The 25529-nt window shown below is 36.3% G+C and overlaps 1 protein-coding gene across 4 annotated transcripts in view; it reads left to right on the top strand.

The window, feature by feature from the left end:
- The first annotated feature begins 13125 nt into the window (after positions 1-13125).
- LOC112044633 (kin of IRRE-like protein 2) overlaps positions 13126-25529 on the top strand; it is a 140274-nt gene continuing 127870 nt past the window's right edge. For 3 of the 4 annotated variants that reach the window (XM_024080530.2, XM_052888068.1, XM_052888067.1), the window contains exon 1: positions 13126-13264. The gene's annotated coding sequence lies outside the window, so the exon portion shown is untranslated. Of the gene's footprint in view, positions 13389-25529 lie in introns of all 4 variants that reach the window. The other variant, XM_052888066.1, reaches the window with a different exon arrangement.

Below are 25529 nucleotides of genomic sequence, written 5' to 3'. Positions count from 1 at the left end.
ATGCTTATGTATAATATTTCTGCTTAATAAAGAATTTTGAAAAACAAAAACATAAAATCCACGATCCATCTGTTTTTCTGTCTGTCTGTCCATCTTTCTATCGAGACTCTTTATCGGGAAAGCGCATCGATTTGAAATTACAACCTAGGTAACCTAGGTCTACAGTCACTTGAAGTTGTGAAAAAATTAAAATTCCAAATTAACGTAAGAATAGATGGTTTGAATTTTTGACAAGTTATTAAATTCTTATAAGTGCTACAATTACATTTATATGTAAAAACTTGAAACCATTTCATTGCAAAAAAACAATGTACTCATATCAACTTTAAATTTAGTTAACCGTGTCATTTATGAAAGGGCTTCATTGTCACAATTTTAAACATATCTATATTTCTTTTCAAGTTTATACATATTTGCCTCCAATTTAAAAAATGATTTGTACAGAACCCGCATTGAGCTCGTCCGACTCGCACTTGTCCGGTTTTCTATTGAAGAGTTCCTCTCTGAATTGCCTCACTGTGGCACCTATTCGTATATGTGCCCGCTTGCGTGGAATAAAATGGAATGATAAAAGATAGAAGTAATAGAACAGACTCATTGGCACAGATTCACTGCTTTTGACAAAACTCTAGACCCTTGAGCATCGGCGGAAAGTTGCCAGTTTATCGGTGTTTTATAGGATATATTTTGGAGAATGTAGTCAGGAGCTATTCGATGTCATACCACCTTCGCCTTTTTACCATCGCACCGCAAGACATCGGGTAGGTTTTCATCCCTATGTTGTAGATGTCCCTAGGACCCGTACAAAACGCTTTGCGTCTTCTTTTTTCATACGCACGGCTAAGATTTGGAATACCCTTCCCAAGTCTGTGTTTCCTGAATATTATAACTTGGGTATCTTCAAAACAAGAGTGAATAGGCACCTTCTAGGCAAGCGTGTCCCATCTTAGACTGTGCTACATTCGACTGCGGCTCCCGTAGGTACCTACTGCCAAGCGTGTCGTAGGTAGATCTAGGTACGTATTTTTTATTATTTGACTAGCAGACGCTGCGCGATTTTACCCACGTGATTCCCGTCCACGTAGAAATATGGAGATAAAATAGTCTATAGCTTTTTTGAATAGTATTTGTATTGTTGTATTGGCTGTCCAACAGTTAAAATGTTTTTCAATTCAGTTTTTTTTTATTATTGTGAAAGAATACAATATGGAACTTAATCTAACTTATCCTAATAACTTAACAAATCATGCCCACGTGGAATGGTGGCAAGAATACCAATTAATAATACAATTCAGTTCAGTAGTTTCAGAGTCTATTCAATGCAAACAAACAATCAAATCTTTTCTCTTTATAATATTAGTATAGATTAGCTAATTCCAAGTTCATAATCATCATCATCATCATCATCATCATCATCATCATCATCATCATCATCATTATTTTAACAGTGCAGTGTAGTGGGCTACAAGTCCAGGAATCCTTCCTAACAGGAGAGGGGATCTCGAGCTTAAACCCACCTGCTCTGACAATGCAGGTTGGTAGGCTTAAGGTGATAATTTTAAATTCATTATCGACCGTATAAATACCTCTTCGAAATAAGCCCGCTTAGACATTGGTCACTTATCATCAGGTGAGATCGTTGTCAACTTGTTATAGAAAAGAAAAACACACACGTACGACTCAAACATAGAACCTCTTTATTTGTCATCATCATAATCATCAACCCATATTCGGCTCACTATTGAGGACAAATCTCCTCTCAAAATAAAAAGGGTTAGACCAATAGTCCACCACGCTGGCCCAATGCGGATTGGTAGACTTTAGACACGCAGAGTATGGTAGGTTTCTTCACGATGTTTTTCCTTCGCCGTTTGAAACACGTGACATTTGTTTTCTTTTCATTGTTTACAAGTTAACTCTTGATTACAATCTCACCTGATGGTAAGTGATGATGCAGTCTAAGATGAAAGCGGGCGAACTTGTTAGAAGGAGGATGAAAATCCACACCCCTTTTTCTACACCACATGGTACCGGAACGCTAAATCACTTGGTAGTTGTCTTTGCCGATAGGGTGGTAACTAGCCACGGCCGAATCCTCCCACCAGCCAGACCTGGTATAATTAAGAAAATCTCAATCGGCCCAGCCGGGGATCGAAGCCAGGACCTCCGATTTGTAAATCCACTGTGCATATCACTGCGCCACGGAGGTCGTCAAAATTTTTTAAAATGCACATAAGTAACTGGAAAACTGGAGGTGCATGCTCCGGACCGGATTCGAACCTACACCCTCCGAATTGTAGGCAGAGGTCATATCCACTAAGCTATTACAGATTCATATTATTTGTGCGCTTTATATAAAGTCGGTTAAAGACAAGTAAATGTAGTTCGAGTAACTAATGACCGATAACTGCCAAACCAATAAATACGGGAACAGGCACAATTCAGTACATAAATAGATTCCCCCGAATCGAAGATAAATATTTTTTTCTATGAATCATTTGGTAACGCAATTTGACCGTCCGTTTGTTGTTCCAGCGACTCGTATTGCGTTTAACGTTCCATGTATACGAGTATTTTTGTTGGTATTTTTTTTTAATTTTCAAAAAGGACAGTTTCTTTTGTAGTGTAAACTAGCGGACCCGGTCAAGCTTCGCTTTGACTTATATGCATTTCCTCCCTATCCCTACACTGCCTTACCCCTAATAAAATAAAAAAGAAATACACACCATCTAATTGTCCACTCAAAATTTAATAAGCTATAAAAATAATTATGATAGAGTTAAGTGTAGAACGTCTTTACGAATAGTCAACTTTATAGTTCTAATAAAAGTCCCTTAATAAAACTTGTAGATTAAAAAAAAGCCATAAGATGGTAGAATCTTTACAAATAGTCAACTGACCTTACAAAAGTACTTGTGAACTGAGCCTACTTGAAATAAATGAATTTTGATTTTTTTTAAAGCAAGCAACAAGATTACTTGTTTGGTTGAAAAATTAATTTTGAATTTTTTTTTATACCAGACAATATTATGTGTCTGGTTGAAAATTATTATAATATGATTTTCCAAAGAAATTGATAGCGTAACTGAAGTGCTTTTTGTTCTGTGGATACGAATCACGTTTTATTATGTTTCAATTTTCGTACATCATTAATGTGCGTTAAATTATAAATTTTCCGTCGAGTCAAATTAGGAAAATTTCATATTAATTTAGCACCCACTCGTTCGTTCGCCAATTATAAATTAGATCCTACTAAAATTGTCTTTCATGATATTCTCAAGGACTAGATGAAATATGTAGAATGTCTATGACTGTTTCAAAATACAACATACGGTGTATCGGTGAATCGGTGCTTACGTTTTTTTTTCTCTTCCACAGTGGTTGTCTGGAAGAGATCGCTCTTTAGCGATAAGACCGCCATTTGTACATTAGTTTCTAAGTGTTATTATAAGTTATTGTTTATTTTTGTTTTTAATGTACAATAAAGTATATTTCTTCTTCTTCTTCTTCAACACACTAGTAAAGGATTGCCGAGATAGCTCAGTGCCATCTCTGCATTCGATTCGGAGGGCGTAGGTTTGAATCCTGTCCGGGGCATTTACCTCTAATTTTACAGTTATGTGTAGGTATTTTAGGAAATTAAAATTCACTTATCTCAAAAGGTGAAGGAAGGCAAAACATCATAACGAAAACTAAACATAGCTGAGAATTATCTTAATTTTCTACGTCTGTGAAGTCTGCTAATCCGCATTTGGTTATCAGCCTAACTTCTCTCATTCTAAGAGGAGACTCGTGCTCAATAGTGAACCGAATGTCTTAGATGATTATAAATTGTAGTAAATTGTAGAATTTCTATAATTTTTCGGTAAGAATATGAAATATTTGCATTTACGCAAATTATTATAATAGGGTATACAAGAACATTATTTCATTTTATAAATATAAATCTTTTCATATTCCAAGCTGCATTCAGCATATTTATTTTTATAATTAAAATTTTACGATAATGGTCCTTTAGAATTAAAAAAATACATTTTCATTAATACAGTCTTCTACTGTATTCCGTTAGTCTGTGCTTACTTGTGATTCAGCAATTCATTTGAATTAATTACGTTTGAACATATATACGAAATCTGAATGTATATGAATTGTACTTATGTGTATGTTTTAACTCTTTTATGTAAATTATAAATAACCTTGTAAGTGGGTTAGTTCTCGATTGGGTCTATTTTGAAAATTTAATAATCCTTTAGTTTATTATATGGTATCCAAATTCCAACGATTGTCACTAACAATTAAGTAAAAATTTTCAAACTCTCAAACTCAAACATTTTTTCAAATATAGGACAAAAATGTATGCCAGAAGCTTTATTTTTTCAGTCAGTAATAATAAATTATGAGGCTTCCACATTTCCATCAAAGCGGTGAAAAATAAATATAACTTTCATCTTCAGTTTCTGAAAACAATACCTTCTAAACAATGAATGTAACAATTACCTTCATTCTATTGTTCTTAATTATTATATTTTTAGCCAAACAAGCATTTGATTTGTACTCTCAAGGCTGTATGTTTTGGTTGGCAATTAAAAATTTCGAATCTGCTTGTTCAATTTTGTGCAAACTATAGAGTTTCGAACGTAGTGTGTTTGGAGTTTATATGGGACCAGACTTTCAAACATTTTTCTTGGCCTAAATGAGAAATAATATACCAAAATACCCGTCACTTGCAACGTGACATGTGGAGACTCGAATCCAAGACGCCATGATTCAAAGTTACTGGACTTACGAGAATAAACATGGGATAAATTACTGGTCCAACGGGGTATTTGTTGCAAGTTGTCCAAGCGAGTTGTAGTAAGTAGAAAAACCGGACAAGTGCGTGCCGGACTTGTCTACCGAAGTTTCCGTACGTAGGGTCATTATACAAAGCTTTACCGAACCCTTTGAGCATAGCACATCTGCTCTCTTTTCCATCCTAACGCAACGGAAGAGAGGGCAATATTTTCCTCTTCTCTGTGACTGTAGGGTCGACAATTGTCTTTTCCCGTTTTCTTACATGTCTAGGACGTTCGCTAAAAAAATAAAAAAAAAACAATGTTGAACAACGGTCATGATTTACAATATTTGTCAGGACAACTTAACTAACAAATCAAACTGTAACCAAAATTAGACCCTAAAATGGCAGAGATTATCTTGAGCAGTCCCAGCTTGTGACTCCGGACGCAGGTACCAAGGGTACCCTTTCGACAAGCCAACACCACTGCTTAAGTTATTCCAAGTGACCCCTGAAGGATTACACAACGAGAGTTGTGAATGGGTCGAACACGACGAGACCGTACGGCGAGCGCCTTATATCACAAACCGCTCCCTCCCAACGGCCCCAACGGAAACAATCGCGCCACCTAGAGTAGGCACGAGCCAACACAAGATCGAGCGATGTCATATCCGTCTCAGATTACTATTACCTCATCATCATCATCATCATATCAGCCGATGGACATCCACTGCAGGACATAGGCCTTTTGTAGGGACTCCCAAACATCACGATACAGAGCCACCTGCATCCAGCGAATCCCTGCGACTCGCATGATGTTGTCAGTCCACCTGGTCGACCAACACTGCGCTTTCTAGTGCAGGGTTGCCATTCCAGCACCTTGAGACCCCAACGGCCATCGGCTTTTCGAACTATGTGCCCCGCCCATTGCCACTTCAGCTTCGCGACACGTTGAGCTATGTCGGTGACTGTAGTTTTTCTGCGGATCTCCTCATTTCTGATTCGATCACGCAGAGATACTCCTAGCATAGCTCTTTTCACCGACCGCTGTGTGACTCTGAGTTTTCTTATGAGGCCCATAGTTAGCAACCAAGTCTCACTATTTCCTACACCAAATATATTCGCTTTAAATAAGTTTATGTGTAGCTAAAGTGATGTTGTCTTGATTTGTAGGAGTAGGTGTGGAGTAGGCGATAATGTTACCCTAGAGATGTAGTAGGTGTATGAAGGAGTATTTTCGGATAATCTTTTTTTACCGTTACTATTTCTAAACCACGTAAATTTTCCATTTACGTGCATTTCAACGTAATAAAAAAATAAGTAAAATAGAACATTGGAATAAGTAAACATTCCAGACTTAATTTTTAACTCTGATCAATCAATCAATCAATGCAGTCTTAATGATCTGATTCATAGAGGGTTACGTACTGAAGACTGAATCAATCAATCAATCAATACGTAGTTATAAAATTGAATTTTAATTATATTATTTAAACACTTACTTATTATGTTTTGTAGGTGTTAAATTCATTTTCTCTCATTCATTCTTCATATTCCAAATCTACACCACTACACTCCACTGGGTAGGTACTCCTTCTGTATTGTTATGAAATGAAGCCTTAGTAAATATTAAAAATAAATATTTAGTAGTAATTAGGTATGTATTGTTGAGTTTACTTTAATAATATAACTAGACAAGTCTGTTATATTATTAAAGTAAACTCAATGTAATTTTTATTCACATTTTATTTCACTCACACTTTTATTTAACTACCCTATAATGATTATTCTTGGTATTTATCCTCTTCTGTTTGTTAATAATGTTCTGTTTGTTCCTAAATATTGTATTATGCAATAATAACCAGTGCACAGTAAAACCAACTGTGGTTTGTGTTGCACTATGGTTAGGCTTAATTTAAATGTGTTGTTTGTTGAATAATAAATAAATAAATAAAAATAATAATTTTATTTTATTTATTTATTTATTTGGTCCACCAGTGACTGTTGCAGCATTAACACAAATACAATCTAAAATAAACACAAACACAAGGCTCTGCACAATCAAATGAAGGTAGACACGGCATGCACATTTCACGCATGTAATATGCTGTAATAAGAGCCAATTATTTCCCATACATTGTTTATTTATAAGACATCTAAAAACACAAACAAAACAAAAAACAGTAAATAATAAACAGTAGTAAACACAAATAGAGCAAAATGAGGGCAGTACACGTAGCTCAGGCGCCACGTGTGGACCATGTGACGTGTGGAATTTTAATTTTTTGCTTTGTTCATGACTCGTATGTTTAACCTATATACTGGTTTTTGTATGTTATTCTAAAGTTATTTAAAATAAAATATTGTTTTTAAATAAAACAAGAGCCGTGATAGCCCAGTGGATTACCTCTTCCTCCGATTCCGGAGGGTGTGGGTTTGAATCCGGTCCGGGGATTGAAAAGTTGCACCTCCAACTTTTCAGTTGTGTGCATTTTAAGATATTAAATGTCACGTGTCTCAATCGGTGAAGGAAAACATCGTGAGGAAACCTGCATACCAGAGAATTATCTTAATTCTCTGATTGTGTTAAGTCTGCCAATCCGCATTGGGCCAGCGTGGTGGACTATTGGCCTTATCCCTCTCATTCTGAGAGGAGACTCGAGCTCAGCAGTGAGCCGAATATGGTTTGATGACGACGAAATAAAACTACGTGAAATCTCAGTTATATTAATAGGTATTATTGTATAGTTGAAGAGTGCGTTTGTTTGGTTGAACGCGCTAATCTCAGGAACTACTGATAAGAATAAAAAAAATATTTTTGTGTTCAATAGCCCATTTATCGAAGATAGCTATAATTGTAACGTCACACTATGACTACTAATACACACTAATAAATGAACCAAAAATTAAAAGAAATTATTCCTTTATGAGACCTTCCATTGCGTGTGTTAGAAATAGGGGTTGACTTCAGAAGCAGATTTAATTAGCAAAACACGATTATTGAATAAAAGTCAGTCACGTCTAACTATTCTTACTAAGAATGTTACCAATAAACCCTCGAATGGCGGAGAATGACCTTGAGTAAAGTCCCGAACTTGTGACCGTTTTGTGTAGGGTTAAAAACGTCTTACAAAGTTCTTTTTGATTTAAATTTAAAGTTGAGGTAGATTTTTGTTAAGAGATTTCAAGCAGACGAAGTCGCAGTGCTCCGCTAGTTTTATTCCTATACTAACGGACACCCGCGACTTCATCTGCGTGGAATTCAGTTTTTCACGAATCCCGCGGGAACAATGGATTTTTCCGGGCTGAAAAGTAACATATATGTTAATCCAGAGTAATATCTTTTTCCATTCCAAATTTCAGCCTAATCGCTTAGCTGAAGCGTGTAGGAGGAACAAACATACTCACACACACAAACTTTCGCCTTTGTAATATTAGTGTGAAATGTGATAGTGTGATAAATTAGTGCACATATTTAATTTATTTTAATTTAGCATTAACACGATAAATAAAAATTTCAACACCAACAAAGGCAAGTGGTTCCAACATAAAAATGACGGGCTATTTATAACTCAAGTGTTTTCGCCAACAAATCGCTCCCCTTATGTGGTAATGTTCATGGTACAATAAACTTCTCTATGGGACACCATAAATATTCCCTTTTACAATGTCATTCGCACAAGCGATGGTGTAACTTTTGCACTGGCGTTTTGTCTACTAAAAAGACGTTTATATACTTTTTATTAAGTAAGATTCTTGCTGATAATATAGCGTTCCAATGGTAAAGGATTTTTTAAATAGGTTAAGTGGTTTACGCTTGAAATTTTGACGTATAAAGTTATTGTCGCATTAAAATATAAGTATAAGGTAAGGATTACTTTAAATATATAATTAAACATCATTGTATTATTAATACTAGCTGATTGACTAACGTTTAAAGAATTTCGGGGTGGACCACCCTTTTTAGGGGTATGTATTATGAGCTTAGAGTTATGAAAAATAGATGTAGACTGATTCTCAGACCTACCTGATATGCACATAAAATTTCACAAAAAACGGTCCAGCCGTTTCGGAGGAGTTTGGCAACAAACATCGGAACACGAGAATTTTATACATTAGATTAAAATGTTAAGGCATTTTTACACATTTTCCCCTTACAAAACTAAACCTATACTCCCAAACTTTTCGCTACAAAAAACAATGTCATATTAATTTAAGTTAGGCCGGTTATACTTTAGTTAAAAAACACCTTTGTTTACTCTGAAAACGTACTTACAGCAAAACCCAAGCTCTAAAGTAAAGTAAAGTATATTATAAAGTGTGTAAATTAATTTGAAACTCAACACTCATTACGCGAAAACTCCTAACAATATAAAGTAATACAACGCCATGCGAGTTAACTAGGAAACTTGTACTGCGTTTGCATTTTTACGGTCACGATAAGAGCGGAGGGAAATAGTCCTTTTTCGCTTTATTTACCTATTAGCTGTAAAAAATGTGCGCGCGACGTACGTAAAAATACGAAGCTTCCTTTCTTTTTCAATCTTTATTATAAAAATAAGAGTATTTTCATAAAGTCTATTTTGTCCCTCGTTGGTCAATATGCCAAATACAAAAAGAGTTTTCAAACAAAAAGTCCATGAAAATTTAATAAAACAAACAAAAACTACTTGTCAATAACAAAAAACCAAGGGGGATCTAAGCTACAAATTCTAACTTTTAAATAGAAATGGCCTCTGTTTTGTAGTGGACTGTTAAAATTAGTTAAAATAGCTTAGTAGATCGATTGAGACTATGACTATTAATTCCTCTGTAGTATCGCATTTAAATCGTTCCTACAAAATGTAAACGCGTCCCCAGCGTATGAAGACATTATATTAGGCAACACGATACCAAACGATATTAATTCATCACAAAAGTTAGCAAAGCACTTTAGAATTAATTACAGCAGTGGATGAGTGATCGCTGAGCTTCGCAGCCGAGGATGATGGAGGTTCAGCCTAACGTGCGCCTTGTTCGCCCGTATAGTGATTAGATTTGACATATTGCTGGGATATACAATTGATGGAATATATTGATGCAATTTTTGACTCGTTGGTACAGTATCGGTGGTCTTGGGTGCCTTGTGGATATGACCTCTGCCTTTGAATCGGAGGGCGTAAGTTCGAATCCAGTCCGGGACATGCTCCTTTTCAGTTATATGCATTTTAAGAAATTAAATATCGCATGTCTCTAACGGTAACGGAAAAACATCGTGAGGAAACCTGCATACCTAAGAATTTTCTTAATTCTCTACATGTGTGAAGTCTGCTAATCCGCATTTGGCCAGCGTGGTGGAGGCCTAACCCCTCTCATTCTGAGAGGAGACTCGTGCTCAACAGTGAGCGAAATATGGGTTGTTAATAGTTAGAAATGAGCAGTAGCGTGCACAAGGTTTTTAACTATAGGACTATACGTAAACTTTTAAATTTTAAGACAATTTTTACGTACAAATTAACTATATTATTAACTATACGTAAAAATTGTCTTAAAATTAGAAAATTGTTCTTCCTATATAGGTTCGTAAAATCGTTCGAATCCTCAAAGTATGTCGTACTTTTATGCATCTTATCTATGCATCTATGAAATGGGAAAATAAGCTTTATTTTTAGTCCAATGCTAATAATAATTATGAAGGTGAAAAATGACTTAAACTTACCTGCTTACTCTCGAAATATACCCGACTACTTCTGAACACTTGGTTTTGGTTTCTTCTTCATGAGTTTGTTAATGCAACGCAATAAAACTGAGAGTTTAGTTTTATTAACAGACTTCAAAAAAAGAAGGAAGGATCTCAATTCGACGCGTATGTTTTTATGTTTTTTTAATGTTTGTTACTTACATTTTGTTATTTACAAATCAATTTTGAAAAATGTTTTTTGTTTGAAAGAGTATATTTCCACATAAGTCTCATTTAATTTTCATAAAAATTATTTTGTGTTAAAACCAAAATATCTGAAATATGTCTTTGAAGTGGGTTCCATTTTAATGTTAAAAATATTATTTTGACTATAATTTCTGCTTCTGCTGTATTTTCTAAAGCCAATTGAATGAAGCTGTTCGAACGCTTCTGTACAGAAGCGCTAGTGTAGAAGCAACCGCAAAAAGAAACATTAAAATGACATAACGTGGTCATACCAAGGGTTTATTAGGGCCCCATAAACGATGACCGCTGCGACGGCGAATGTCAATCCACGTAATGGGCGGAGATAAAACAATAAGATCCGTACTGATGTGGGCGAAGTTTGAGGGATTTATTCGTGGTAAAGATTTGAAATGAAAAATTCCTGGCTGAGTTAGTTATAGGCACTTAGTTAAAATCATTTTTTCTGTATTTCACGTAGGTATACAAGCTTGGTGTAAACGACGCGAATTAACATTATTTAATAACCTAAGTGCTACCTTCTGATCAGTTTGAAGGCGGTGCCAATCCAGTGTCATGTTTTAATTAAAGCCGTTTCTGAAAGAACCACAGAAATTTTGTCACCACACACGTCTCCAAAGAAATAAGCCGATTTTACCAAAAACTGTGTTTTTTGAGCCTGGCCTCTACAAAGTGGTCCTTCGAGCCGGATCTGAACCAGCGACCTATGGATACATATACAAGCACTTTTAAAGACATCGGTTGGGTTTTCATCGCTATTTTGTAGATATCCCTAGGACCCGTATAAAACGCTTTGCGTCTTTTTTCTCACACGCACGGCTAAGTCTTTTTTTTCTTGAATCTTGGGTATCTTCAAAACAAAAGTGAATAGGCACCTTTTAGGCAAGCGTGTCCCATCTTAGCCTGTATCTACACTTACCATCAGGTTAGCCTATTTGCATAAAAAAAAAACTTCAAGTGCGGCTTGTAAAGGCTTTTACAAAGAACACCGGTTTGGAAGGCAGGTAATAGGAATCATCATAGCTTCGTAGTACGCTAGGAAAGGCGATTTGGGGCTGAGACTCACCACGCTCTTAGGTGTACTTAGTACAATACGACCCATACTGCTGTGAGACTTGGACGGCCTTGAGGCATTTGCAGGAACTCCGAGTCACGGAGATGTAAAGGCAACAATAAATATGTAACGTTTTAGGATTAGCACATAGGCTACATTTTAGCCCGGAAAAATCCATGGTTCCCGCGGGATTTGTGAAAAACTGAATTCCTCGCGGACTAAGTCACGGGCATCCGCTAGTTGCACATAAAATAAAGGTACGAACACACAACAAAACTTGAAAACACAAAAGGAAGTTACTTTCCGAAAGTTAAAGTTAAGTTTCAGGAATTATTCGACCGCATTCCATACGTCACCGTTACACATTGTGACATTGAAATTTCGGAAAATTATTCACAGTTAAAGCGAGCGATCCTCAAAACGCCACACAATACCTGTCGAAGCGACCGACAAGATTTACAAACACATTTGAGAGCAACATTAACATCTCAATGCTTGCGGTACACGGAAATTAGTTCAAACATCTCTTCTACTTAATAGTCAATAACCAACCTTATAGGATGGATATTAGGAAATATATAGGAATCATTATAACAAACTAACTGACGCCGCGCGGTTTCATCCGCGTGGTTCCTGTTTTCGTAGGAATACGGGGATTATATATAGCTTATAGCCTTTTTCGATAAATGGGCTATCTAACACTGAAATAAGTTTACAAATCGGACCAGTAGTTCCTGAGATTAACGTGTGTCCAAACAAACAAACGAACAAACAAACTCTTCAGCTTTATAATATTAGTATAGATAGGTTAGGCCGTGAACACATCTGATGAAGAATACTAACGCGAAGATGCAGCCTGCGGCTACATTTGAACATACTTGCCTATAAGGTGCCGATTGATTCTCTATACTTAAAAATACCCCTGATGTTAAATGTAGTTGCTACCTACAATGGAACACTTGCCTACAAGGTACCTTTTTTAATTCTTTACAAGTTAGCCCGTGACTACAATCTCACAATCTCACATGATGGTAAGCAACATTGCATTGATGCAATGTAATATGGAAGCGGATTAACTTGTTAGGGGGAGGATGAAAATCTACACCCCTTTCGGTTTCTACAGGCTATATTTTATCCCCGTATTCCTACGGAAACGAAAACCACGCGGATATAACCGCGCGGCGTCAGCTAGTAGAGAATAAAAATACAATATTTATAAACATTTTCTAAGAAATATATTATGTCAAATGTTTGTGTGAAATAAAAAGAAAATGAGGCAGTCACATCCAAACGGCAGTTGGTAGCATCAGAAAACGTGTTAAAGCAATTTATTTATAGTGAAACGTACCTAATAATCGTAAAGCTGGTAGTTGTGCTACGAACGCGGCGCGCGCGCTCGTGTGTTATGAATTCCAAAATGGCGGTGTTCGAAATTCGAAATGTGACAGATTTGTGTTGGTGCTTCTATGTTGTCTATGCGTAATGGATTTTGGCATTTTTTCGTTGTTACAAGGTAGTTACAGTGTTCTTTTAATATTCACTTTTATTATATATTTTTATTTGTATGCAATTTTTAACCTTGCAGTTACAGTTAATGGCAAATTGTGAGTGTCTAAGTGGTTGGAACTATTTTTCAGGTTTGTCATTATTTACTTCATAATGCGATGAGTTTCTTATTTATTAATCTCTATAAATTTCTCTTTCTCTGTGATACCGTGATACCCCAGTGGATATGATTTCTGCCTCCGATATCGGAGGGTGTGGGTTCGAATCCGGTCCGGGCATGCACCTCCGGCATTAAGAAATTAAATATCACGTGTTTCAACCGGCGAAGGAAAACATCGTGAGGAAACCTGCATACCAGAGAATTTTCTTGATTCTCTGCGTGTGTGAAGTCTGCCAATCCGCATTGGGCCAGCGTGGTGGACTATTGGCCTAACCCCTGTCATTCTGAGAGGAGACTCGGGTTCAGCAGTGAGCCGAATATGGGTTGATGATGATAAATTTCTCTATTTTTATGAATTCCACGAGAACACTGGATGGTTCAAGGTCTCATTTAATCCTATACCTACTAGAAAGTTTTATCCAAATCGGTTAAGCCGTAAAAAGACAGACGTTTCAGACAGACTTATTTTCGAATTTTGGAAAAAGGAAATAAAATAAGATTTTATATATTAAATTCAATTACTTTGCTAACTAGCTACTTAGACTAGCTATCATAGACGAATTGTAGACCAGTTATAGCGGTCAGTACATATCATATGTCATCTGTGACAGGCAACCTGTCATGGTATCATTTGATATATTGTGATTTTATGACCGGTCATTGAATTGCTACTATCATATAGTTGTATGTTACTTTAGAACGTTGGTGGTCTTACCCTGATAGAGCTCGGTAAGGCGTGAATCATTATAATTTTTACATCGGTACTACATAGTTTACAAGCAACGTACTGAAGCCGGTGAGACCTATTAAAAAAAACAAACGTCACGCGTATCCTTGACAAACTTTCTTCATAATTTTTATCTCAAAATTGAACAATAACAAAAATAAGGTGCGTAAATTATTGTAATAATCAATAATTACCAATAAAAAATACTCCATCTTATTTTTTGAATGTTTCTGAACAGTTTTTTAAATATATATATAAACATAAGACGCCATTTTTTCTAGAATAATATTGAAAATTACTGCCTGGCCTGGTTCAGTAGTGGGTCGTAAATAGGCTGCTAATGATAATGAAGAAATAAAAACAATCCGAATCGGATCACTTTTATTTGAGGAAACACAATGGAAGCCTCAGAAGTTTAACGGTAAAGGGGTCGTACTCTTCACGAGGGGTCGTGATTCGATTCCCGCCCGTCCTATTGCCGTAAACTACTTACACTTTGTTTTCCGACTAGTTGAAAGGGTCCCATTCCCTTGGTCAATTACCAATTAATGTTGGTCGTATTTCAAAGAAAAGGCAAGTATTATTTGAAAAAAAAAAAAGTATCTTTTAACCTTCTCCGTATGATGTTCCTAATTCATTCAGCGTGATGCCTTAATAACATAAAAACACGGACAGACAGACATACACAAAAAATCGAAAAGAAATATTTTTAGCTTCAGTATCGACAATAATTTTCAAAATATCTTCAATGTACAGAATGTACAAAATGTGCAGAATTCATATTAACAATTTGAGTGTCAACGATGATTATGTGATATCTACCTTCATCATCATCATCATCATTATCAGCCGATGGACGTCCACTGCTGGGCATAGGCCTCTTGTATAGATTTTCAAACACTACGGACCGCCAGCATCCAGCGGTTCCCTGCAACCCGCCTGATGTCCTCGGTACATTTAGTGTGGGGTCAACCAACACTGCGCTTTCCTGTGCGGGGGTCGCATCTTAGGACCAACGTCCATCGGCTCTTCGAACTATGTAACCTACCCATTGCCACTTTAACTTCGCAACTCGCTGAGCTATATCGGTGACTTTTTTTCTTCAGCGAATATCCTCATTTCTGATTGTATCACGCAGAGAAACTCCAAGGATATCTCACCCCATCATTTATATACATGGGGGTCTAATAAAGAACCTGCTTTTTCAAGTCGACTAACTTCGATCATGTTCAGTACGAGCTTGTGTCTCGTAGTTGCTATAAAATCACAAAATTCAATAAACGATTATAATAGTTACTTCATAACTACTTAAGTAGGTATCACAGTTTTAAGCAGTGCTTATTAAGGCTTAGGCGGAAATTTTGGTTTTGTATCCTGAAGTAGAGTTAAGTCTCGTATCGTGGATACTCTATCCCGGCTTACTAGTTTAATATATTGTGTACATCATATTGTATACTAGCTAAGCTCCGCGGTTTCAGTCCGTAGATCGCTTTTCCTTGAAAAGTAGAGTGCAATTCTATCGGACCAGTAGTTCCCGAGATTTGCGCGTTCAATCAAACAAACAAACGAATAAACTCTTCAGCTTTATAATATTAGTATTGATTAGCTCCGCGGTTTCAGTCTGTAGATCGCTTTTCCTTAAAAAGTAGAGTGCAATTCTATCTCAGATGGGCTTTTAACTCCAATTCTTTCATACATCCTCAAGTTATATGTAGTGTACTAGCTGACACCACGCGGTTTCTCCCACGTGGTTCTCGTTCCCGTAGAAATACGGAGATAATATATAGCCTGTTGTCTTCCTCGAAAAAAGGGCTATTTAACACTGAAAGAATTTTTCAAATTGGATCAGTAGTTCCTGAGATTAGTGCGTTCAATCAAACAATATAAATTATTTCCTACAAGCCATTACACGCAACAACGTTCGTAATGATATTGAAATTGTAACTAACCCACGGACACTCTTTGGTTTTTTAGGATAAAAAGTAGCCTGTATCTCATTTTGCAGACATTTTTTTTTTATTTACCAATTAAACCTTGACTACTATCTCACCTGATAGTAGGTGATGATGCTATCTAAAATAGAAGCGGCCTAACTTCTTAGGAATAGAATCCACACTAAATCGCTTGGCAGTTCGTCTTTTCCGGTAGGGTGGTAACTAACCACTGCCGAAGCCTCCACGAGCCAGACCTGGACCAGTTAAGAAAGCCTCAATCGGCCCAGCCGGGGATCTAACCCACGACCCCCGTCTTGTAAATCCACCGCGCATACCACTGCGACACGGAGGCCATAAAATGGCATGACCTTCAGCAATGAAAAATACGATCAAGAAAATGTATTATTTAGTAAACGTCTTTAAACTAATACGAGTAGGTATTTTTTTAAGGTAAGATTCAACTTTTTGCGCAGCGCAGTGTTGGTCGACCCCCCACCAGGTGGACTGACAACATTAAGCGAGTCGCAGGGATTCGCTGGATCCCTACAGAAGGCCTGTGTCCTGCAGTGGATGTCCATCGGCTGACATGATGATGATGATGAATCTTCACAAATAAACGCTACTAGCTGACGCCGCGCGGTTTCACCCGCGTGGTTCCCGTTCCCGTAGGAACAAGGGGATAATATATAGCCTATAGCCTTTCTCGATAAATGGCCTATCTAACACTGCAAGAATTTTTCAAATCGGACTAGTAGTTCCTGAGATTAGCGCGTTCAATCAAACAAACTCTTCAGCTTATTATATTAGTATAGATATTTTAATCCCGTATTCCTACGCGAATGCAAATTATGCGAGTAAAACCGTGGGGTGTTTTCTAGTTATCATATAAAATCCCTTTTCATACTTTTCAAGTTGGATAGATGATAAGGATTACCCATGGGATACGAAAATATCTCGACATGCGAAGCCCGAGGGAGCGGCCGATGGGGATTTATTCCTCGCACAATTAATATCAATAAAGTGCGTACAATAGCGGAAACATTGTGATAAGGGCATGATTTATCGATGCATCGTGTCAATGTATCGAAGTATAACTTTTCAAACAGCAATTTTTCGATATGTCTAGTACCTAGTGCGTTCTTCACTATCTATATACTAATACTAGTAGATGCCGCGCGGTTTCACCCGCGTGGTTCCCGTTCCCGTAGGAATACGGGGATAATATATATATTCCCATTCATTTATTGAGGAAGGTTATAGGCTATAGCCTATAGCCTTCCTCAATAAATGGGTTATCAAACACTGATAGAATTTTTCAAATCAGACCAGTAGTTCCTGAGATTAGCGCGTTCAATCAAACAAACAAACAAACAAACTCTTCAGCTTTATAATATTAGTATAGATTATAAAGCTAAAGAGTTTTTTGTTTGTTTGGTTGAACGCGCTAATATCAGGAACTACTGGTCCGATTTGAAAAATTCTTTCAGAGTTTGATAGCCCATTTATTGAAGAAGGCTACAGGCTTTATATTATCCCCGTATTCTTACGGAAACGGTAACCACGTGGGTGAAACCGCGCGGAGTCAGCTAGTTCATCATATAACTAGAAACTAACTAGGAACTACTTACTAATAGTATGGAATATAATATAATAGATATCGAAGTTATCTGCATCCTTACGTAGTTGAGCGTTTTAGCTCTTCGTTCCTGTTTCGCACTGCAAAGTTATGGAATGCCTTTTGAAACTCCATTTTCCTTATAACCGACAGCATGGGTACCTTCAAGTCAAGAGTGAATAGGAACCTTTAGTACAGCGCTACCTTCGGTAAATACCTACTGGTCATTTAAACCTAGATCACGGGCATTCCACTAGGTTTCATTACTAGTCATATTCTCGGATTAGAGATTAAAAATGGTCAAGCTTCCCAAAATATACTGATTTACAGATTTAATTATTTTATTTTTAACTGGCCAACGCCCCGCGGTTTCACCTACGATCCCGTGAGAAAAAAAAGAAGAAAGATGAAAAATGTTCTTATATAGAAAACGGGGATAAAATATTATAGCCTGTAACACTCACAAGCAACGTGACTTTCTAGTGGTAAAAGAATTTTTAAAATCGCTTCTGTATATCCAGAGATTACAATACCACAAAATTTACCTGTTTTTAATTTTGTAGTATACATTTTAATTTTATTTTTGATCCGAGGTAACGTTTAACTGCGATCACACCTGCGATTAAAAATATATATTCTGCTTGTTCGTAGCTAGAACCGAAGTTTTATTTTGATTAAAATTGTTAATTAACCGTGAAAGTAAACAAGAATGACAGATGGACGCCGCAACGTAGCGATAAGCGCTGGCCTACCGCCTCTAAAAATACAGGGATGAAATTGAAACGAGAGCGAACTGGCGCCATCATACAAATTGTATGTTTGTAGGTCGCTCTTACAAGCTTTTTATTTATCTTTAATTTTTTTAAACATACTAAGATTTCCTGGAAGTGTTTTGAAGTAAAAACCATCTCATTATTCATCAAACACGTGTTTGATTATACGTTAATTCAATATCATTTAGATTTAAATATCAATTTAAATATCATTCATCATTTTAAAATAAACCGAGCCTATTTGAGCATACTTTTTAGTCTGTTACAGGAAATATACTTTAATACTTGTTAAAGTAATCTATAAACTATGCCTACTTCCGAGTATATTATGCTTTATGGAAATGTTAAACGAGTTGCGTGGCTTTCACTTACTAAAAGCAACTTAATTGTTAATCAAATTGATTTTTCAAATAACCAGTGTCTAATCAAATTGACTGCCTCTTTGCTGGGATGAAATGACCAGAGTCTAATCAGTTCAAGGTTAAAATTAACAGTGCTAAAATGAAGTTTCTAATTAAAATGAATTTCCCTGTTCTAGGCTAAAATGACCAGTGTACTATCAATATGACTTCTGCTGCTCTAGGACAAAATTACTAGTAATTAATCTATAATACTACTAACTAATAAAACCCCTGCGCTAGACTACCAGTAATGTCATTACATACATTAATAAGATATATACTTTTATAATTTTGGCAGTCGGTTGTGCCGAAAAAGATGCTATCTACTTAAAAAACACAGTTTTTTGTCACTTTTTTACGATTCGCCCACGACCTTGGGATTAAAAATAAAAAATTACCACATTACACAGATTTAAAAGTGCGAAAATATAATTTATTAGATCGCTTTATGTTGAAAGATGAGGTTCTTACGACGTCGCCTTATGTTTGTTATTTTTAACAAGCGATGCGGTCTGACTTCGCATGGGTGAAAGAATCTTCATCATCAAACATCATTATCAAAATCGACGTCATCTTATATTTTAAACGCCCACAGAAGAGCCCTGCATATAACCTAGTAGAAGATTGATTAAACCATGCTGTTTCAATGCAGGTTATATCTTGCATTACAATTGGGCATTACGCAATAAAATTCTATATTTACACAAAATTATCACAATCCTTCTCTTTTAATTGTTATCAATCATTAAGTCCGGTCGGGTAAAGTCACATTGGACTCCAAAGTCCAGCGGATTTTGCGAATATGTGCCCCGGTCACAGCATCGCGACTCATTAAGCTATGCCGATCTCCGGATCTCCTCATTTCAGTGTGCCTAGTGGGAGTTTTCAATATTTTCATACTGTTACTATCACGTTGACATAAACGCAAATTTATATGGAATTGAAACAGTTGTGCAGTAGTGCCACTAGATGGCGCTCTTACAATTCCTTAGAAATTTGCGTTTACGTTACGTGACAGTGACAGTATCAAACTGCCATTAGGCCCTCTGATTCGATCACGATACTCCTACTTCGTTCGCCCGCTGTGTCGCTCTGAGCCTTCTTATGATTTATAATTCAAGAATTCTATATTAACACATAACTATCACAATAAATTAGTTTAATTATTCAAACTAATTCCACGTTCGCAGTGTTGTGACACGACCGACATTCCGTTTGAGTCATCTCACGATGCTATCTAATTGCAATGGCGCCGACAATCCAAAGTTCTCGTGTATATTTAAAACAGGCCACACACCGATTCCAGGAATCTAATTAATAGACGGAGGAAAAAGGATTTTTTAGTATTGAAATATTATCAGAAGTTCATCAATAGTTTACACAAAGTTTCAAAACAGATTTATTTTGCTACCGACAGCCGATTGGTGCAGCGGGTTATGACCTTGTCTACTGTCTGATTCTGTGGGTTGTCCAAATTTTCCATCTAGGAAAGATGGAAAAATTGTTTTAATTTCAAATACACATCATTGAAAATTTCGAGTGGTAATTTGTATTTTTAAAATGTGATTTTTCTTAATAGTAATATGCAGAGGATTCTTCATCGGGTCTGGGTAATGTGGTCGCTCGGACTCATCGAAACTTTGATAGAATATAACAAGATAAGAACTTCCACGGAAGTACCGCTTGCTTTCTATTCAATACTTTAACACGGCCTTTATCTTGAGAGCTAGTCCATGGGATTTTGTTTTCTTTTCAAAACACTCAGGAGTTCAATTTCCAGCAGGAACTTGAATCTATATTATATTATATATTCTTATAATATGAATAAAGCTAAAGAGTTTGTTTGTTTGCTTGAACGCGCTAATCTCAGGAACTACTGGTTCGATTTGAAAAATTCTTTCAGTGTTAGATAGCCCATTTATCAAGGAATGCTATAGGCTATATATTATCCCCGTATCCTTACGGGAACGGTAACCACGCGGAAGATCTCGTGCGCCGTCATCAAGTCAGTAAATAACTAAATATCCTATTACACATACCTGTTATTACAGGTACATGTAGGTAGATTCAAAGAATAATTTAAGACAAATCCACTCATACGATATGCAAGATACGAAATAGAATAATAGTGATCGCGCGGGATACACCCCCGCCGCTATGACGCGCACCTATCCATCACAATTGATGCACCGCGCGAGGTCGCAGCGATAAACAGCACTAGGCTAGGAGACCACCGCACAAACATGCCTATCTATAAGCTAGCCTACCTATAATCTGGCAAATTCCTATGAAATGCGGGTGACAGGTAGAAAGACTGCGTGGGTGTGAAATGTGACGTTCAGTGGATTTTTCATTCATCGCTACACGTCCCCCGACCCGCACGGAATATCGAGGCTGTTACGAACGAAGTTGCCACGCTATATAAATAAACATTGTTATTGCAAAAGCCTATTACAATGTAAAGGATTGCATAAAATTTACAATAATAGCTTTTCCATGTTAAATTATATTGTGAGATGTTAATAACAAAAAGAAAGGTGGGCTTTATTTATTTTTATATTTTATGGTGGGCTGAGTTTCTTCTCCGATTAAATTCAATTTGGAAATCCATAGTTTTAATTTAAATTTACAACACATAACAATTTCATTATATAAAAAATGAATAAAATAGTGAAATGGTTTAGAAGATATAAGATAATAAAGAATAGTACATACACACATACAAGATACTCGCGATAAACATAACTCTTCTTGGCAGTCCGATAACAAGTAATATATCACTATAAAATAAATAGTAAACGAAACAAACGAGTTAGTACAAAAAAAATCTGAAGAAAACTTATCCCGTAAATTATATTTAAGCTAATGTTGAGTTTTAAGACAACTTTGTGATAAAAAATACGTGTATCAGTATTTTGTATGTCAAAATAGCTAAGACAGTAGCATCGAAGCTTTTACGACACGTGTGTAACTACTGGCATTTTACGAGTATGTGCAGATGACATAATAAAAGTGAACAAGCTTTAAAACAAATCCCTAGTTATCTTTTTTTCTCTAGCTCTCTCATAATACTCCAATTGCATCACTTGCGAAAAGTAATTGCGATGCGAGTACCCAGTATCCACCTCCAACTTTTCAGTTGTGTGCATTTTAAGAAATTAAATGTCACGTGTCTCAAACGGTGAAGGAAAAACATCGTGAGGAAACCTGCATGCCAGAGAATTTTCTTAATTCTCTGCGAATGTGAAGTCTGCCAATCCGCATTGGGCCAGCGTGGTGGACTATTAGCCTAACCCTTCTCATTCTGAGAGGAGACTCGAGAGCAGTGAGCCGAATATGGATTAATAATGATGATTATGATGAGTACCCGTGAGTAGACGTGATTTTTCCCTTGATAAAATAGTATAGGTGGTCTCTTGGCTTATTAGTTGATAAATAATTATTTCACTAGGGACAATTGCCTGAGACAATAATAATGTAGTACAAGTGCTAATAAATTAATGCTAAAGTTTTACGATGGAATCTGATATGTTTGAAGATAAACTTTAATTGCCATAGTCTACAAAAACACATACATGATCTCAAAGCTCAGACCAATTATTGTATAGGACCTGCCTCGCTAGACGTTACTTTTCTGTCAAATTATATGATCGACGATCTAATACGATTATAAAAATTGTCACTATAGAATCAATTTTAAATATTTGTAATCGTGTTCGTCGATTAAAGAACTCCGTAAAAATCTTTTTTTGTAGTTGAATGGTGTAAAAAACAGGCAAAAACTTCTAGTTTAGTATAAGATATACTAAACCGAAGCCCGTTTACCTTAGAAAATGACAGACAATTTTGCTCGTGACTATGAGTGTGATACAGGTCCTTCTATAATTGGTCTGAGTCTCAAAGTAATATTTTCGCAAAGGACGTTTCGCAGAAAAACCTTACGCTTTTTGATAACGCTTAAAAGAATTTACTACTCGTCAAATTTTTATACCGGCCGCTTTATATGAGAATTGTTTCCTTAGGAGTAAATTCCAAAAAAAAATAAAACTAACTGTTCCCCATTATGAACTAGACGACGTCCCGCGGTTTCACCCGCGTAGTTCCCGTTCCTGTGAGAATACGGGTATAAAATATAGTCGATGACACTCACACGGCCTCCGTGGCGCAGTGGTATGCGCGGTTGATTTACAAAACGGAGATCCTGGGTTCGATCCCTGGCCAGGCCGATTGAGATTTTCTTAATTGGTCCAAGTCTGGCTGGTGGAGATTTAGCGATTTTGATTTTCATCCTCCATCATTAAGTTAGCCCGCTTCCATCTTTGACTACATCATCACTTACCACCAGGTGAGATTGTAGTCAAGGGCTAACTTATAAAGACAGATAAAAAAAAATTATAACGTGGCCTGCTATTTATAAGCATTTTCAAAATCGATTCAGTAGTTCCACAGATACAGCATCACAAACTACTTCTTTATAATATTAGTATAGAAAAACCCTAAGAATGGTAAATTTAAAAATAAAAATCTGGCACGTTCCTAATCTCCTTGAGCAAATGATTCTTTTTAAATGCAAATCAAGTCACTGTTATTGTTATCATATACTCACTCGTGCTCAAACGTTACCGTATACAATACTTATTGTGGTGTTGGAGGTTTCACGAGATCTTTTTGTTATTTGTATACGATACGACGTATTGGTACGTACCTACTCGTATGGTGGTCCACATTTATATCACTGGGATACGTGGGTCCTGTTAAAAACAGGTATGTCGACGGTTGCAAACTTTTGAGACGTGGGACATAATGTACTATTATAACATATTTATTATAATGTATCTCATTACGCACATGTGCCGTAATGTAAAGTAAAATGCACATGTGCTGTTATGTAGTATACAACCTTTATCATCCGTGTAAAAACGAACGGTACTTTTTTAAACCTTAGCAAAAAGTTTTTATGCCAGAAAAGTGCTCAACATATTATGAATAAAATTAACCTTGTGAGATAAAATATAAGAAATAAACATTTAATTATTTCATTTTATCAATTTTGACAATAAATGACATCTATCTGTAACAGACACACAAAAATATTAATTTACTTTATTAGTAATACCTACTGGCTGTTTTTGGTGCATTTGCCTAAAAAAACGCTGGTGCTCGCACTTTGCTATCTGTGTAAATTTGTAAAAATGGCAAGTGTGTCAAAATGTCATACCTAACAACATAGATGCAAATTAATTTTCAGAAACTGTGTTTCCTCGCAAATGTGTTGAAACACTTCGTCTTGAGCCGTGATGGCTCAGTGGATATGATTCAGAAACATCCTCAAAATAGTTATAATGCATGGTTATATATGGCACATCATATTACCAAGGGACGCCCGCGACTTCGTCTGCGTGGAATTTAGCATTTCACAAATCCTCGAGAACTATGGATTTTCCGGGATAAAAAGTTCCCTATATGTCCCGACTATAATCTATTTCTACTTCAAATTTCAGGTGATTCGGTTCAGTAGCCGAGGCGTGAAAGAGTAACAAACATTCATACCATCATAATCATCAGGTTTTCGCAAATCTCGGGATTCCATAAATTTTTTCGTGATAAAAAGTAGCTAAAGTAGTAAATAAAAAGTATGTGTTAATCCAGATTAAAATCTATTGCCATTCCTAATTTCAGCCAAATTGCTTCAGTAGTAGCGGCGTTAAAGAGTAACAAACATCCAAACAAACTTTTACGTTTATAATATTAGTAGGATTTGTTCCGTTGAAAAAAACATGTAAAATTCCTTTTCGTTGGAAAGTTCTAAATGAAGCCTAACAGTCAAGGTTAAAAACAGGACTGGTTAATAGACTCAATTTCAGAAATTAACAGGAAAAGTATACTTAAGAAGATAGGTACGTATTTTATTTTCGGTTAAAGCTACTGGTCCGGTAACCGGAAAAATAAGTATTCTGTATGAATAATCACTTTGTTTATTTTACTTCAATATTTTTTTGATTTTTTTACAGTTTTATTACGTACATACATCACATACATTGTGTTTAATAAAAAGTAACGTATATTGTATACTGGAATACAACAAAAGAGCATAACAGTTTAATACAGAACGATATGAGTAGCCAGAGAGCTATTTCTCGTTGCAAATCATATGTATAATCCGTCCAAATAGGCTATCAAAGTTACAGTGTTGCGAACCGTTTGGCAGAGGAAGTTTCGAATTTAGCAGGTAGATTGGATGCGTGAGCGAAGGGGAGCATCTAGCTTAGACTATATGAGCAGGTCTGCTTTATAAATTATGCTAGGATACGGGTGCTATTTGAATGCAAATAGTGTTTGGACCCCAGTTTATCACGTCGGGGAATTTGAATATATTGAATGTAATAAATAATTAGGTGAAATTAGTTTTAGTGGACTCAAAGGTGATTACAAAATTAAGAAAACTAATGTCGAACAAAGGTTACGATTAACAACACTTGTCAGGACAACTTAATTAACAAATCAAACTGTAACCAAAATAAGACTCTAGAATGGCAGAGAATGACCTTGAGTGAAGTCACGTACTTGTGAACGATGTGAGTAGGGTTAAAGGCGCCTTTGACAGATATCTAACGCTCCCCTTTTCCACTAGAGTCACTCTCCCCGCCTAACAACCAAGTAAC

The sequence above is a fragment of the Bicyclus anynana genome, chromosome 21 (genome assembly GCF_947172395.1).
Source record: "Bicyclus anynana chromosome 21, ilBicAnyn1.1, whole genome shotgun sequence".
In the NCBI taxonomy this organism is placed as follows: domain Eukaryota; kingdom Metazoa; phylum Arthropoda; class Insecta; order Lepidoptera; family Nymphalidae; genus Bicyclus; species Bicyclus anynana.
This window is presented reverse-complemented; position numbering and strand designations above follow the sequence as displayed.